The 14,545-nt window shown below is 37.9% G+C and overlaps 1 pseudogene; it reads right to left on the minus strand.

The window, feature by feature from the left end:
• Nucleotides 1-587: 587 nt before the first annotated feature.
• The window catches only part of LOC110881240, a 30,716-nt pseudogene continuing 16,758 nt past the window's right edge, over nucleotides 588-14,545 (minus strand).

A 14,545-nucleotide genomic window follows, 5' to 3' on the forward strand; every position in this document is an offset into this window, starting at 1 on the left:
TTGTATGATACTAGTGAACCACCCCCTCCCCTTATTATAAATGGCCAGGGGTATCACATACGGATGGAGGATATATAGGCAATAGGCAGTGGAGTGGCCTATGGGCTATGGCCTAGCTGTGTGCATCATAAGTCTCATCAAATCTTTGTATGGATATGGATGTACGTTTGCTTCAGATTTGTAGACCCTTTAGGTATTAAATAGGGGCAAATATGTAATTTGTCGGTTGCACCGACCTTTGATTTTAAGAGTATATAAATTATTTTGACAGATTAATATCACATCCATCCAACAGAAACCATTCCAATCTGATAACAAACAAACGTACATGATAAAATTCCACTAGATAACAAACAATCTTGCATAGTAAAATTCCACTCAAGCAATAGTTATAAGTGTAGTGTATGTATGTACGTATGTATGTATGTATCCGTGTATATAATATACTTAGCATGCTTAGTGATGTAAAAACAACAAAACACACACAAACAAGATACCAAAAGATTAAACTGATATTAATAAGCCAACAAATTTACATCCATTAATCTGCTACAAATCCAACAATCCCAAAATCTACGTACCACTTTTCAAACAATCTCTAACCCATAAAGAACACCAGCATACTTCTCGGGTCCACCTGCGCAACGCTCCTTAATCTTCTCAAACACATGCCATGTCAACAAACTATCCGAACCCGCCTGATGACACTTCCCAACGACCCGCTCCACTTCAAGACTCTTAGCGACCCAATCCAACCAACCATACAACCCTTCACAATACCTCATAATATGCTTCACATCATACACATTCTCCCCAAACAACAACTTCATAACTTCAACAAACCCGCTCAACTTATCGGGCAAAACCCGACCCGTTAACGCCTTTACCAAGTACCCGAAAGCATACCCACTGTGAAAACTCACCCACCTCACATTCTCATTCAAGGTTTAAAAAGGCGGAAATGGGTATCGAGGCGTTTTCCCTTGGCCTCACGAGGCGTAAGCCTCGAGGCAGGTCGAGGCGTAAACCTCAAAACATTATTAAAAAAATTTAAAAAATATATATCTCATAAAATCACAAATTACCATAAAACAAGCATCATAAATAGAAAATAGGAAAACAAACAAGGTTTAACATAAAACAAACATCATAAAATAGTTCGAACAACTGAAATTAGTAATGTTATGGCATCTAAATATCATAGAACTCGTTTTCCTCCACACCATCATCCTCAAAGTTTTTATCTGGCATATTTAGATCGTCATCGTCATCAACCAAATTAAGAACTCTTTTCCTTTTCCTCCTAGACGATGAACTCTCACCTTTTTCCTTATTTGATATTATGACCCGCCAACTCCACCAATGCCATCTTCATCCCCACTCGGGTTAGCTATCCACTCATCATCTGACAAAACATCATCGGCAACTATCGGGACTTAATCATCTTTTAGATTCATCTTCTTTATAAACTTTTGCTTCAATCTCCTATTGTACATAACGTACCGATATCTTCTTTTCGATTAGGTTTTTTTAACCTATTAGATGTTTTTAAGTGAACTATTGGGTTGGCCCACCAATTATGTCACACCCCAACCAATGGCGGAATCATTGGAGTGGGACGAAGATAGATGCTCATCACACATAACGCTAATTGTGACAATATTTAAATCAAAACAGTTTTCATTGCATAACTCAAATTGTCAAATACATTACATGAAATTCAAATTACAACAAACAAAAGACAATACAACGAGTTCAACATAACATAATAAATCAAATCTAGTAATTTCTTGAGCGTGTTTCTAGTCATCCCTACTAGATTCATACGATCATCATCATCAACCTGTAATATGTTTAAAATAAAGTGTCAATGCGAAAGCATTGGCGAGTACACAAGGGTTTGTATAAATATAGCATAAGTATAAAAGCATTTTCTCGAATCCACATGGCAATTTGTAAACAAGGTAACTAGCATGCATCACAATATGTCAAACCCAAGTGTCCACTAGTATTTAGCATCCCTTGCCACAAAAGTGACGAGACCGTTTTAGAATAAAGACTTAACAAGACCCCGACGGGCGGCGTGCTACTCCTACAGCGCTATATATGTTAAGTTAGGGCTTAGCAAAGTTAATGACATAAAGCATGTATAATCTAGCATGAACCTAAGTAAACAAGTAGCATGCATATAGAATTGAGAGTATAAAGCATGTTTAAGTGTGTGAATGTGAAGTTTGTATATTACATGTTACAACCCAAAATGTTTTAAAAGTAAAACGGGTCAAGTGTACTCACGCTTTTGCAAGCTTCCACTTCTTAATCCGTGAAGAGTTTGTTGGTTGGTTTAGGATGGAACACCAAGTCCTTCTACACGAGGAAACATAGGTGTATGAGTATATAGATGATAACGGACGATTTAGATTTAGAATTAAAAGTATAACAAAGTAAATATACAAGAAAATAATCACTTAGACTTCGCACTCGTTCTTGACACTATGAAAACCCATAGGGGTTTTAATGATTTCTTAGGTTTAATACCTATTAGAATCGTAACGAGGAACTAAGCACTTAGGTGATGTAACTTAGTAACTTGACAAATAACCATTTGGTTATCATCAAGGGTTCGGTTTCTTACATGTATTATATGTATTTTTATATATATTTCATATAGTATATTATAAGTTTAGTCCAATATATAACAAGGATTATCATAGAAGTCATGCATAGAGGTAGGAGGATAAATCTTCCATTTTAAAACCTAGCTCTTTTGTATATTCACCAATGCACAAGTTGTCATAAGACAACAAGGATGGTCATGAATGAACAATAAAGAAATGAAATATACATATTAACTAGGAGAAATCATCAAGTGAAGTGTGGATTGTAAGTAGGATAGCCCAAGCTTTCCAAGTAATCACACATACACAAGTTCAAGCCTTGTTCAACACTTGTGGGTTAAAACCCTTTTAAAAACAGAAAGTTTAGAGGATTAAAACCTCTGAATTTGTATGTTACAACCTTGCTTTTTGTCACACCCCGATTTCCACGTGTCTCACCAGTGGGCCCGGTGGGGGATTACCGTGACGTAGTTGGCAACAATATAGTCAAACCACACAATTATATGAATGCACAGCGGAAGCATAAAGATAAATATATTTCAACCTTTACCGTAATATCAAAGTATCACTGTTCGTTGAAATAATATCCACAGGGGATCAGTTAATACATAAAAATATTGTTCAACAGACAAGGCATCAAAAGCTTGCGAGACTCTTTAAGATGCTAAGGAGCTATAGCCAGCCGATTACGTTTAGTACCTGCATTTAATCTTTTTGGAAAAATACGTCAGTTTACACTGGTAAATACGTTCAACCGACACTTTTGTAAAATGTTTAATAAAATTGATTTGAATGCACAAGGCACAAACTCTTTTATAACTTGGGAGAATTATTTAAATATATAATCTTGTGAACGAATTACATGTTTCTTATGCGTTCAGTAGCCCGGGTCAAAACCGGGTTAAAGATTAATAGACACACCACATGGCATAAACCGTGGTGGGTAACCAACGGCTATACCTTTATAATAATAGACATAATGCCGAGTGTACGCCTACACTCGGATGTCGAGGTCGTGGCCATTTCGTAAAATGCTGCCAAGGATATCCGGGACATGGTCATTAACCCCCCAAAGGCTTTTAAGTAACAAGACTGTTTAAATGAGTCACATTGATAATACCCAACTACAAATGAGTTGGGGTCAATTGCCCGATCAAGCGGTATGCTATATACCGTAACCCAAGCCCGTATAACGGAAAATAAGTTAAAAGTATTTACCTTTGCAAGTATAGTCCTTAATTGATTAAATCATAGATATCTTTTACTGGGCTCCTATTCTGGAATGAAGGTTTTAAAATAACCTATTAGAATCCTAACGGGTCTTTATATTAGCCGTAGCCTAGACCGGTCAGTTTCAAAGGATAGATACGGTTTACTCGCGTGAAAGGCGAAAACCGGGAATGGAATGTGATTCTGACCCAACAAGTTTGAAGGCTTGTTTTATATGGGTTTAATATTCACACTCTGGATTTTGGGGTCAAAACAATATGGTTTGACCCGTATCGGCTAATTTATGTAAACTAGTTACATAAGCCGAGCCGTGCGCGCAAAAGGCGCAACGGGTAACCGTAAGAGTCCTACACCGTTTTTCTAAGTCAATATACTTTAAAGAGGTTGTGGTATCAGTAGGATACCTTCCATAATGCCCGTAACGAGTTTAAGTTGATATTATGCCCCGTAGGGGTATTTCGGTCTTTTTAAAGATTAAAAAGATGTTTTTAGAGTTCGACAGGAAATCTGAGTTCCTCGAACAGTTTATAAAGTCTAAAATACTTTATTTATTATTTAAAATCAGTAGCAACTGGAATCGGGTCAAAAGACCTTGTAGAACTCAAGTTATGGCCGAAAAGGGCATATTCGGTATTTACCGAACCGTAGCCATAACCGCAGGTTATGAGCAGGTTAAAAATAATTAAAAATCTTTAAAAATCCCAAAGTATTATTTTACAACAGTGAGTAAAAGGTTTGGTGTCGAAATCTGGGTTTAGATAGGCGTTATGCTAATTGCGCTATTAAATTACTAAAGTTCCGTAATTTGCGCTATTTAGCATAACTCTTATTCTGGACCTCGGATTGACATGAAATTTTAGGGACATGTTTAGAAATCAGTAACTAAGGTTATGATTCCTTCACATGTCCGAAATCCTCGTTTTAATTTAAAAAGGGCGTTACGGTCAACTTTTAAGCAATTAACGGAAACGCGTAAAAGACTCGGACTAACAATGAACCGGTCACAGAGGGTTATACCATCATGTAACCTGGTCCTAAGAGAGTCCTAAGGCATATCTAAATCAAACTTTAACGGGTCAGAACTGAAGTCAAAGGAAAAGTCAAACTTTTGCGATATTCGGCTCCGAACCGGGTCAATATAGCAAATGGCCGGATCAAACAAGCTTAGACGTGTTAATATACTTATTATCATGTTTTATAAGTGTTCAAACAGGTTGCATACTGTCTACATTACAGATTATATGTAAAATCGCAAAATAGCTTTCTGTTGACTTTTTCTAAGCACGTTTGACTCGACATTTGAACTAGTTAGAGTGGTGATCAGAGGGAACCCTTCTAGGGGTTTATTACCCACATAAATACCAACACATAACTATTTTAAATTCGAGATATGACTGAGCCATTGTAGACTAATCTCGAAGTCAAACCGTAATTACGACGGTTTGATTTCTAGATAAATAACTAAGCTAAACTCAATTTAGAAAGGACTTGAATACTTACTGAAGTCCTAAGCTTGATTAGAGAACACTTGAGAGGAATGTTGAGCTCCAGAAGTGATCAATGAATGCAGAACAAGGTGTGAGGAAACTTGTTGCACAATGAGGCCTTTTATAGGCACTTTGATCCATTGTGATCATGACAACAAGGCCTAAAATGGGTTCTTGATGATCAACAAGTGTCCCCTGATGTCTAGGAGGTGTTTAGAGGTCGCCCATATCTTTGGAAGATCTCTACATTTATTGTTTACCGTTTTACACAGCCAACAGCCAACTTTCTGTCGCTGGGCATCGCTTACGGACCGTATGGCTTGGGCCTTGCGGTCCGTAAGCCTGTGGCGGAAAACTTTTACCCCTTCACCCTCCTTACGGTCCGTAAGGCATAACCCTTACGGTCCGTAAACGATCATCAGTGGCAAAAAAATAACCTTTCATGCATTGAACGGTCAACTTACATTATATAATTTTGGGTATGGGATATGTCAGTATAAGGCCCTATTTAACCCATGCTTGATCAGATTTTATAATGGGTCATGGGTTTGCATAACTAATTATTTGTGTTGCATTTTTCTTAAGACCCAATTTAACAACTTGGATGCTTTTGATTATTAATAATGACCCGATTAAGATTAGGTGCTTATAAATTCGCTTGGGGTCTCGGGATTTATAGAGTCGAAGTCGCTCAGAGGTATAAAATTAACATGTCGACATATTCGAAATCCTACCGCATATCTTAATTTAATTCCGGGTTTATAATATTTTGTCGTATTTGACACGTGTCATTTATTTATTGAACACAAAATTTCGAGGTGTTACATCCTCACCCCCTTAAAATAAATCTCGGCCCGAGATTTACTCATACAAATAAGGGTATTTTTCTTTCATCGTGGATTCAACTTCCCACGTGAATTCGGGACCTCTCCGGGCATCCCACTTGACCTTTACTATCGGTACATATTTCCTTCGAAGCTTCTTTACTTGTCGGTCTTCAATTGACAAGGGCTTCTCCACAAATTTCAAGCTCTCATCTATATGCACATCCGTATGTGGTATCACCAATGATTCATCTGCGAAGCACTTCTTTAGATTGCAGATGTGGAACACATTGTGAATTCCATGGAGCTCTTCCGGTAAGTTCAACTTATAGGCAACTGACCCGACACGTTCGATAACCTCGAAAGGTCCTATGTATCTCGGGCTTAGCTTGCCTTTCTTACCGAAACGCATCACCCCCTTCCAGGGTGATACTTTTAATAACACCTTATCACCTACTTCGAACTGAAAATCCTTACGCTTTGGATCGGCGTAACTTTTCTGCCTATCACGGGCAGCTTTGAGACGCTCCCGAATCTGGACAATCTTGTCCGTTGTTTCGAAGACTATATCAGGTCCTGATAATTGGACCTCTCCAACTTCCGCCCAACAAACAGGTGATCTACACTTCCTACCGTATAATGCCTCGAAAGGCGCAGCCTTTATGCTGGTATGGTAGCTGTTGTTGTAGGAGAATTCGATTAGTGGTAGGTTCTTATCCCAACTACCACCCAAATCGATAGCACATGCACGCAGCATGTCTTCTAACGTTTGAATAGTACGCTCACTCTGACCGTCTGTCTGAGGATGGTAAGCCGTACTAAAATTCAAGCGTGTGCCCAAAGATTGCTGGATGCTTTTCCAGAAATGAGACGTGTACCTAGTATCTCGATCAGAGATAATAGACACAGGTATGCCGTGTAAGGCTACAATCTTATCAACGTATAACTGGGCTAACATGTCGGAGCTATACGTCTCCTTGATGGGTAAGAAATGAGCTGACTTAGTCAGTCTATCGACTATAACCCATATTGTGTCATTTCCTTTCCTCGTCTTGGGTAACTTGGTAATAAAATCCATAGTTACACATTCCCACTTCCATTCAGGAAGTTCAGGCTGTTGTACCAAGCCAGACGGCTTTTGATGCTCAGCCTTGACTTGCGCACAAGTCAAGCATTTGGCTACATAAGCGGCTACAGACTTTTTCAAGCCTATTGTAGGACCGGTTTTGCGACCGTTCGATTGCGTAACGAACTTTTCACGTGCGGAATCCGTGAATGAACGTGACCGAACACACGATAACGTACTACTAATGTGATTCCATTGCTAAACTTGACGTGTACGGTACAAGAATCACAAAATACAATACTTTCTCTCTCTACTTTCTCTCTCTAGAAGTCTTCTCCTCCAAGTCTTCTCCAAATCTTCTATCAAAATCTCTAAATCCTGACATAATTCCCTATTTATATGGTCAAGGCTTTTTAGTGAAAGTTCACATTAATTACAAGTTTACCACCTTGCCATTTCTAACTAAATATGACATTATGCGCTTGATTCCATCGTTATCTCGCTACGGCTCGAATTGACGAAGGCGATAGACATTAAATGCATCAACAATCTCCCCCTTGGATATTGCCGTAGTCAATCTCGTAGCGACTTGTAGCGGCTTGTCTTTCTCTCTCTCTAAGACTCGAACAAAGATGTAGTCGACGGATAACTGCACTAACAAACTCCCTCCTTGAATGTTGACGGAATCTTTAGTGAGAGTCTTCAACTCATCTAGCTCGAACAGAATCCCGGTGGATCTGTCTTCAGCTTCCGTTGCTCTTTTTCTTCAGAATCTTCAGGCTCCCCCTTTCGTCAAGCTTCCGTGCTTTTGGGATCGACGCCTGGCTTTGCGTATCAACAGATTAAGAAACCTGCACATCTCAAACTCTCTATTACAAACCAATAAAGTTGTGATTCAACTTAATGAATCAACTAAACATTTGAGAATTATCACATTTAAAATTTTTAAAATTTGAAACATTTCAATTACTGATTCAAATTAATGTATCATCTTAAACATTTCAAATCAATTAACCAACCTGTCTGTTCATCATGTTTAGCCTTTGAGATTTTGAAAATCAGCTCTCCAACATCAGTTGTCGAAAATCTTTTTGAATTTTTGAAAATAAGAAACATAAATGCAAAAATTATATGCAGAAATGAAATATATACAAACATATTTTTGTGAGTTTGTGTAAGAGGATCATATCAGTTTTTGAGACACATCACACGCACCGTTAAGCTTCTAATCGTTTTAAGTTCTAAACGATTCACATAGATTGACGATATAGTTGTCCTCTTAAATTTTCATACAATTTTCAATCTATTCAGGATACTATTTAAGTGTTTTATGAACTTAGTTCGATTCATGTGTCCCACCTCTTGAATATACTCCCGTATCCAGAATCCCAATATTCAGTCTTACAGGTATGAACACTACAATGATGTCTGTACATAAATTAGGGGAAAGATGCGAGAACTGAGGGATCTCAGGTCAGAACTTCCGTTCAGCAGAGAGATATCAGCTTCGACTTAGCAGTGTGTCCCCTTTAGAGGATCTTTTCAGCTACAACAGATGATTATCAATTTTATTGTCTACTCAACTGAGGGCTTTATGCTATATTTCAAGCATTTTGTGGAAAGTATTAGCCAAGGACTAGGTCAGAACTACCGTTCAGCAGAAGTCCCGGAATAATACCCCAGACATCATAGAGTATAAACACCTAGTATATCAGAATACGAGACCTTTCAAACGAGATTTCAGGGGTTACCTATATATCCAAGTAGTGTTCCCCACGAATTTCATAAGTTTGAAATTTTAGGTTTATATCCCGAATAAATCTACTAAATGTACAAAAACCTATCGTCACATCATCAGTGAGACCGTTTATCACATTTGACATTACATTTCTTTAGCGTGCTGTGATAGTCCACTGATTTACTATCATTTCCTCTTTTTCACAACAAAACTCGTTTTGACTTTTTCAATGTTTTTGACATTTTCAAATTTTCTATTTTTTAAAAATTTTTCTCACCCTAAAATCAAAATATGTTTCAATTTTGATTTTCTGAGAAAATTTGAAACAAACTGTACAAACTTGACAACATGATGAGAATCACTTCAATTCTCCATCCACTTTGGCGTAAACAATCAGAACTCCCCCTCACAACAAACTATTTTCCCATTATGATTTCAAAACACTTAAGTTTGTTTTAATCAAAATGGTTTTTCCGGAAAATATAAGTTTGAATGATTTTACCAATTGTAGGTTACCATTTGTAAGAATATCCAATAAATGTTCGGGGTTGTGGTTCATCATCTTGTCTTTCTACCAATGTAGGAAAATACAAGTACAAGTTAATGTCCTCGATTTACCATTTGCAGTTCAGAATCCTCTGTACCACTTGCAAAAATATAAACTCATCTAATACCACTTGAAAGAAAAACACAAACAAACCTTTTTACCGTTTGTTTGATTGACGTTACCGATTAGAATTTTAGACAGATGCCGATTCATGATCCACGATACCATCTTGGGATCTCCGGCAAGTCAGGTTTTTCTATTTGAAAAGTTTCACCCAAGCCTGACTGTCCTTGGGTGATTTTGAATTCTTGTTCAACAATGGTGGAAAGTTTGTATCATCCATTTTTAAACCTGAATTCTCAGATTTTACCTCAACAACTGGCTCTTCTGGTTTTGACGAACCAGAATCATTGCCTGAAAGTGGCTTGTCTGACTTTATTGAGTCAGATTCATCGCCGACATGTGGCTCCTTTGTTTCCGAAGAAACAGATTCATCGCCACGAAATGTTACCTTCTTCTTTATCTCTTCTTTTGTCCTCAGATTTGCATCTGACGAATTCGGTTTACTTGACTTTGTTGTCGAGTGAATCGATTCATCAGCACTCTTATTCGATCTGTCGGGTGAACCCGAGGACAAAATCTTCTCGAGATACTCTCTCGCCTTTTTCCTCTTCTTTCGCAGTTTGTCTTTTTGCCCCTGAGAAAGCTTCACTTTCGTTTCTTGAACTTTAGGTTCTTGGACCTTCTGTTCTTTGACATTCTGTTCTGAAACTTTCAGTTTCTTGGGCTTGATAGTGACTGGTTTCTTTGCCAATTTCTGAGAATTACCCCTCAATCTTTCACTTGATTTCCTTGAGCAATCTCTGGCAATATGTCCTTTGATTTGGCAATTATAACATCTCCTCGTCTCAAATCTCTGTCTCTGGCAGTTAACAGCAATGTGTCCGTGATATCCGCATCTGTAACACACTCTGTTATCGTACCAATCACCATTTTCATACCAAACACTCAGATCAAAGCACTGTTTGGCTTGGTGATACTCTTTCCTCTTCTTGATTGTTGGATTTGACTTTCGAGCACTGTGGTCAAACCTGCACCACTTATTACCAACAATTTTTGAGTTTTCATTTTTCAATTTTTGTGCTTTTTGAATGCGATTGGATGATTGATCTGATGAGCTTTTATTTTTGTTTTGAACATTTTTCGATGTTTTAACAATTTGTTTTTGTTCAACAATCTTCTTAACAGGTTTCTGCTTTGAACATTCACCTATTTCAGTAGATTGCAAAACAGTATTTTTGAATTTTTCTTTTAATTCTAAAAACAATTTTTGTTTTTCAATTTTTTCATTTACATCATCAGATTTCTCATCACAATCTTCAACTTTGACATTGCCAAAGTTTGTGACATCGTCACTTATTGGAACAGAATTGATTGGTTTTGGACAGGGAAAATTCAAACTGTCTGATTTAGTCACAAAACCTATCAATTTCTTCTCAAGTTCATCAATTTTGTTCCTCGAATTCTCAGCTTCACTTTCAAGCTGAGATATTCTCCCAAAATGAGACTTGATTGTTTTTTCATTATCATTCTTCAAATTTTCAAGAACAGATTTTTCATTCATCAAAACTTTTATCTGTTCCTGAAATTTTGATTCATTCGCTTTCAGATTCTTGTTTTCAAGCTTAATCCAGAAATCTAAATCTTCTGAAGATTTCTGTTTGCTTTCAAGCTCTTTTTCCAACTCTTTGATTTTCTTTTGAGCACATTCACCTTCTTTTTCAAGTTCGATAATTTTCTGAAGATGGGAATTTATCATTTTCTGTTTTTCAATGTTGTTTTTACTGAACACATTTCTCCCATCTTCAAGAATTTTCATTTGCCCTGCAAATTCTTGATTTTTCAAAGTCAAACTGTTAAAATCATTTAACAGTTTGTCATTTTCTGCTTTTAGTTTCTCACAATTTTCATGTAACCAAAGAATCTGGTTTTCAGCAGCGTGCTTCTCGTCTTTCAACTTTTTGACTTCAGATGCCAAACTGGCCATGTCTTTCACAAGTTTGTCATTATCAGTCTTGACGTTATCGCATCTTGAGCACATTGTTTCATTCTTCACCGATTCTTCAGCTTTTGGAGTTTCTTCTTCCTTTGCTATGAATGTACCTGCACAAAAGATTTTAACGAAATCAAGAGGACTTCCATCATTATCAATATAACAACCTCGTTTGAAATCGTATTTCAGCACATATTTTGCCCTGACACATTTAGCAACCCTTTTGTGCATCTCTTCAATCACATCTGAACTCAGATCTAGCACATTATTCTCCAAAACCTTGATCATTTCTTTCTTTTTCTTTCTAACTTCAAGTTCATGAGTTTTAAGTTTGCTGATGAATTGATTTAGAGGTAGTTTTAAAAAATTTGAGTTCTCCCTTAAATTCTTCAAACATTCACCCCATTCAATCGGTAATGCATCTGCAAATTTATCCAATTTTTCAACATTTGACGGGTATATCTCATGATCTTTCATATAATTCAGTAAAACACTATATCGGTCTTTAAGATCATCCAACGTTTCGTCTTTCAAACACACAAAATATTTGAACCTTTTTGCCCATCCATCTTTGCTCACTTTCCTATACCCCTCATCTAGAAATCCGTGATGCCAATCATTAAATCTTTCGAAATAATAGTTCTCCTGTTCATCAAACACCATTGCCATTTTTCGCAAAAACCCGACACGTGTTTGTTGACAAATAAGCGAACCAAGGATAACGGAAAAGCGGACCAATCAGCAATTTGACACAAAGGCGGACCGGATGGGTTAAATGAGCGGACTGGACACAGTGAATATGTGATCTCAACACTTGGGCCTCTATGATTAAAGGGCGGTGCTGTAATGGGTTGTAACAAACACTAACAAGTTATCACACTTGGGCGGTGATGGCAGTGATGTTGGGCTGGGATTGGGCCAACTTAGTCAGTGGGGCAGTGCCTTTAGACAATCAACAACGACAAGTCAAAAAAAATGGTATGTGGGCGGTGTAAAGAAACTATAATTGGACCGATTTTAACATGTCACATGGGCCACTATATGTAAATGGGGGCGGTGCAATTGAAGAGCTGCCATTGGGCCAAATAATGCTAACCAATTATCTTAGTGGGGCGGTGCATTAAATCCAAACAAAAACACTATCAAGTCTTAGTGGGGCTGCACATGGATCTAAAACACATCACATGGGCTTGTGGGCGGCAACAGTGAACGGCAATGCATAATTGGACCTCTATTATAACAGACGATAAAATGACGGCACTTAAACAGTGATTGGACTTCAAACCGATTGTGGGCGGTGAACAAAGGTTGTCTTTGATGGGCTTCACATGGGACGGTGGACTTCACATTCAATTCAACAACATGATCACATTCAATTCTTAACACTTCAATTTACGAGGACTGTTCTGTTACTGAACTGACAATCTGTTACGCTCAGACAATTATGTGAAGAAGGTGACTAATAAGCGACCCAACATTCAAACCTTATAAGCGAACCACGTTTCACACAAAAGCGGTTCAAGAGTTGACTTATGAGCGATTCAACATGTGTCACTATGAGCGGTTCATAATATTTTCTTAAGAGCGAGTCACAGTAGTTCGTATAAGCGACCCTTAGTTGTTCACAAAAGCGAACCACCTCAAAACCAAATAAGCGATCCTGAATAATACCTTTCGAGCGGTCCTACTTGTTTGACGTGAATCGGACCGAAAAATCGCGATATCTCCAAAACGGCTTGGAGTTTCGAGCTGAAACTTGGTAGGGTTTTAGATCGGGTCTATGCGCACAACATATCCAAAAATCAGACGAAACGGACCGTATTTACCCGTTCAATTTGACGAAAAACAATGAAAAACGTGAAAAGTAGATAGAAGATGAAGAAATAGGTGAAATTGGATCTGAATTGGCTCAAATCTGGTACGAGAACGATGTGTTTGATCATGCAATCGAGCTCCTAGCTTTGATACCAATTGTAGGACCGGTTTTGCGACCGTTCGATTGCGTAACGAACGTTTCACGTGCGGAATCCGTGAACGAACGTGACCGAACACACGATAACGTACTACTAATGTGATTCCATTGCTAAACTTGATGTGTACGGTACAAGAATCACAAAATACAATACTTTCTCTCTCTAGAAGTCTTCTCCTCCAAGTCTTCTCCAAATCTTCTATCAAAATCTCTAAATCCTGACATAATTCCCTATTTATATGGTCAAGGCTTTTTAGTGAAAGTTCACATTAATTACAAGTTTACCACCTTGCCATTTCTAACTGAATATGATATTATGCGCTTGATTCCATCGTTATCTCGCTACGGCTCGAATTGACGAAGGCGATAGACATTAAATGCATCAACACCTATCCACCAATAATTTGCCTTTAGATCCTGATACATTTTATCTGCTCCAGGATGGACAGAATATTTGGAGCTATGGGCTTCCTGGAGGATAACATCCCGTAGTCCTCCATAAATTGGAACCCATATTCGCCCATTCAATCACAAAATTCCATCCTTGCTAAGAGTTAACTGCTCCTCAGTCACTCCCAGCTTCTCCTTAGGATAGTTAGCTTCCAACACAACTTCTCTCTGTGCAGCTAACACCCTTTCAATCAGATTATTCTTTACTTCAATGCTCTTAGCATTGATTCGGATGGGTTTCACCCTTTCTTTTCTACTCAGGGCATCAGCGACTACATTCGCCTTGCCGGGATGATATCTGATTTCACAATCATAATCATTTAAGGTTTCCATCCAACGGCGTTGCCTCATGTTTAATTCCTTCTGATTAAACAAATGTTGAAGGTTCTTGTGATCTGAATAGATCACAAACTTGATTCCGTACAGATAATGCCTCCACAGTTTTAGTGCGAACACAACGGCACCCAGCTCCAAGTCATGGGTGGTGTAATTCTTCTCGTGCACCTTTAACTGTCTTGAAGCATAGGCAATAACTTTGCCTTTTTGCATGAGCACACACC

This window comes from Helianthus annuus, chromosome 10 (genome assembly GCF_002127325.2).
Source record: "Helianthus annuus cultivar XRQ/B chromosome 10, HanXRQr2.0-SUNRISE, whole genome shotgun sequence".
Lineage (NCBI taxonomy): Eukaryota > Viridiplantae > Streptophyta > Magnoliopsida > Asterales > Asteraceae > Helianthus > Helianthus annuus.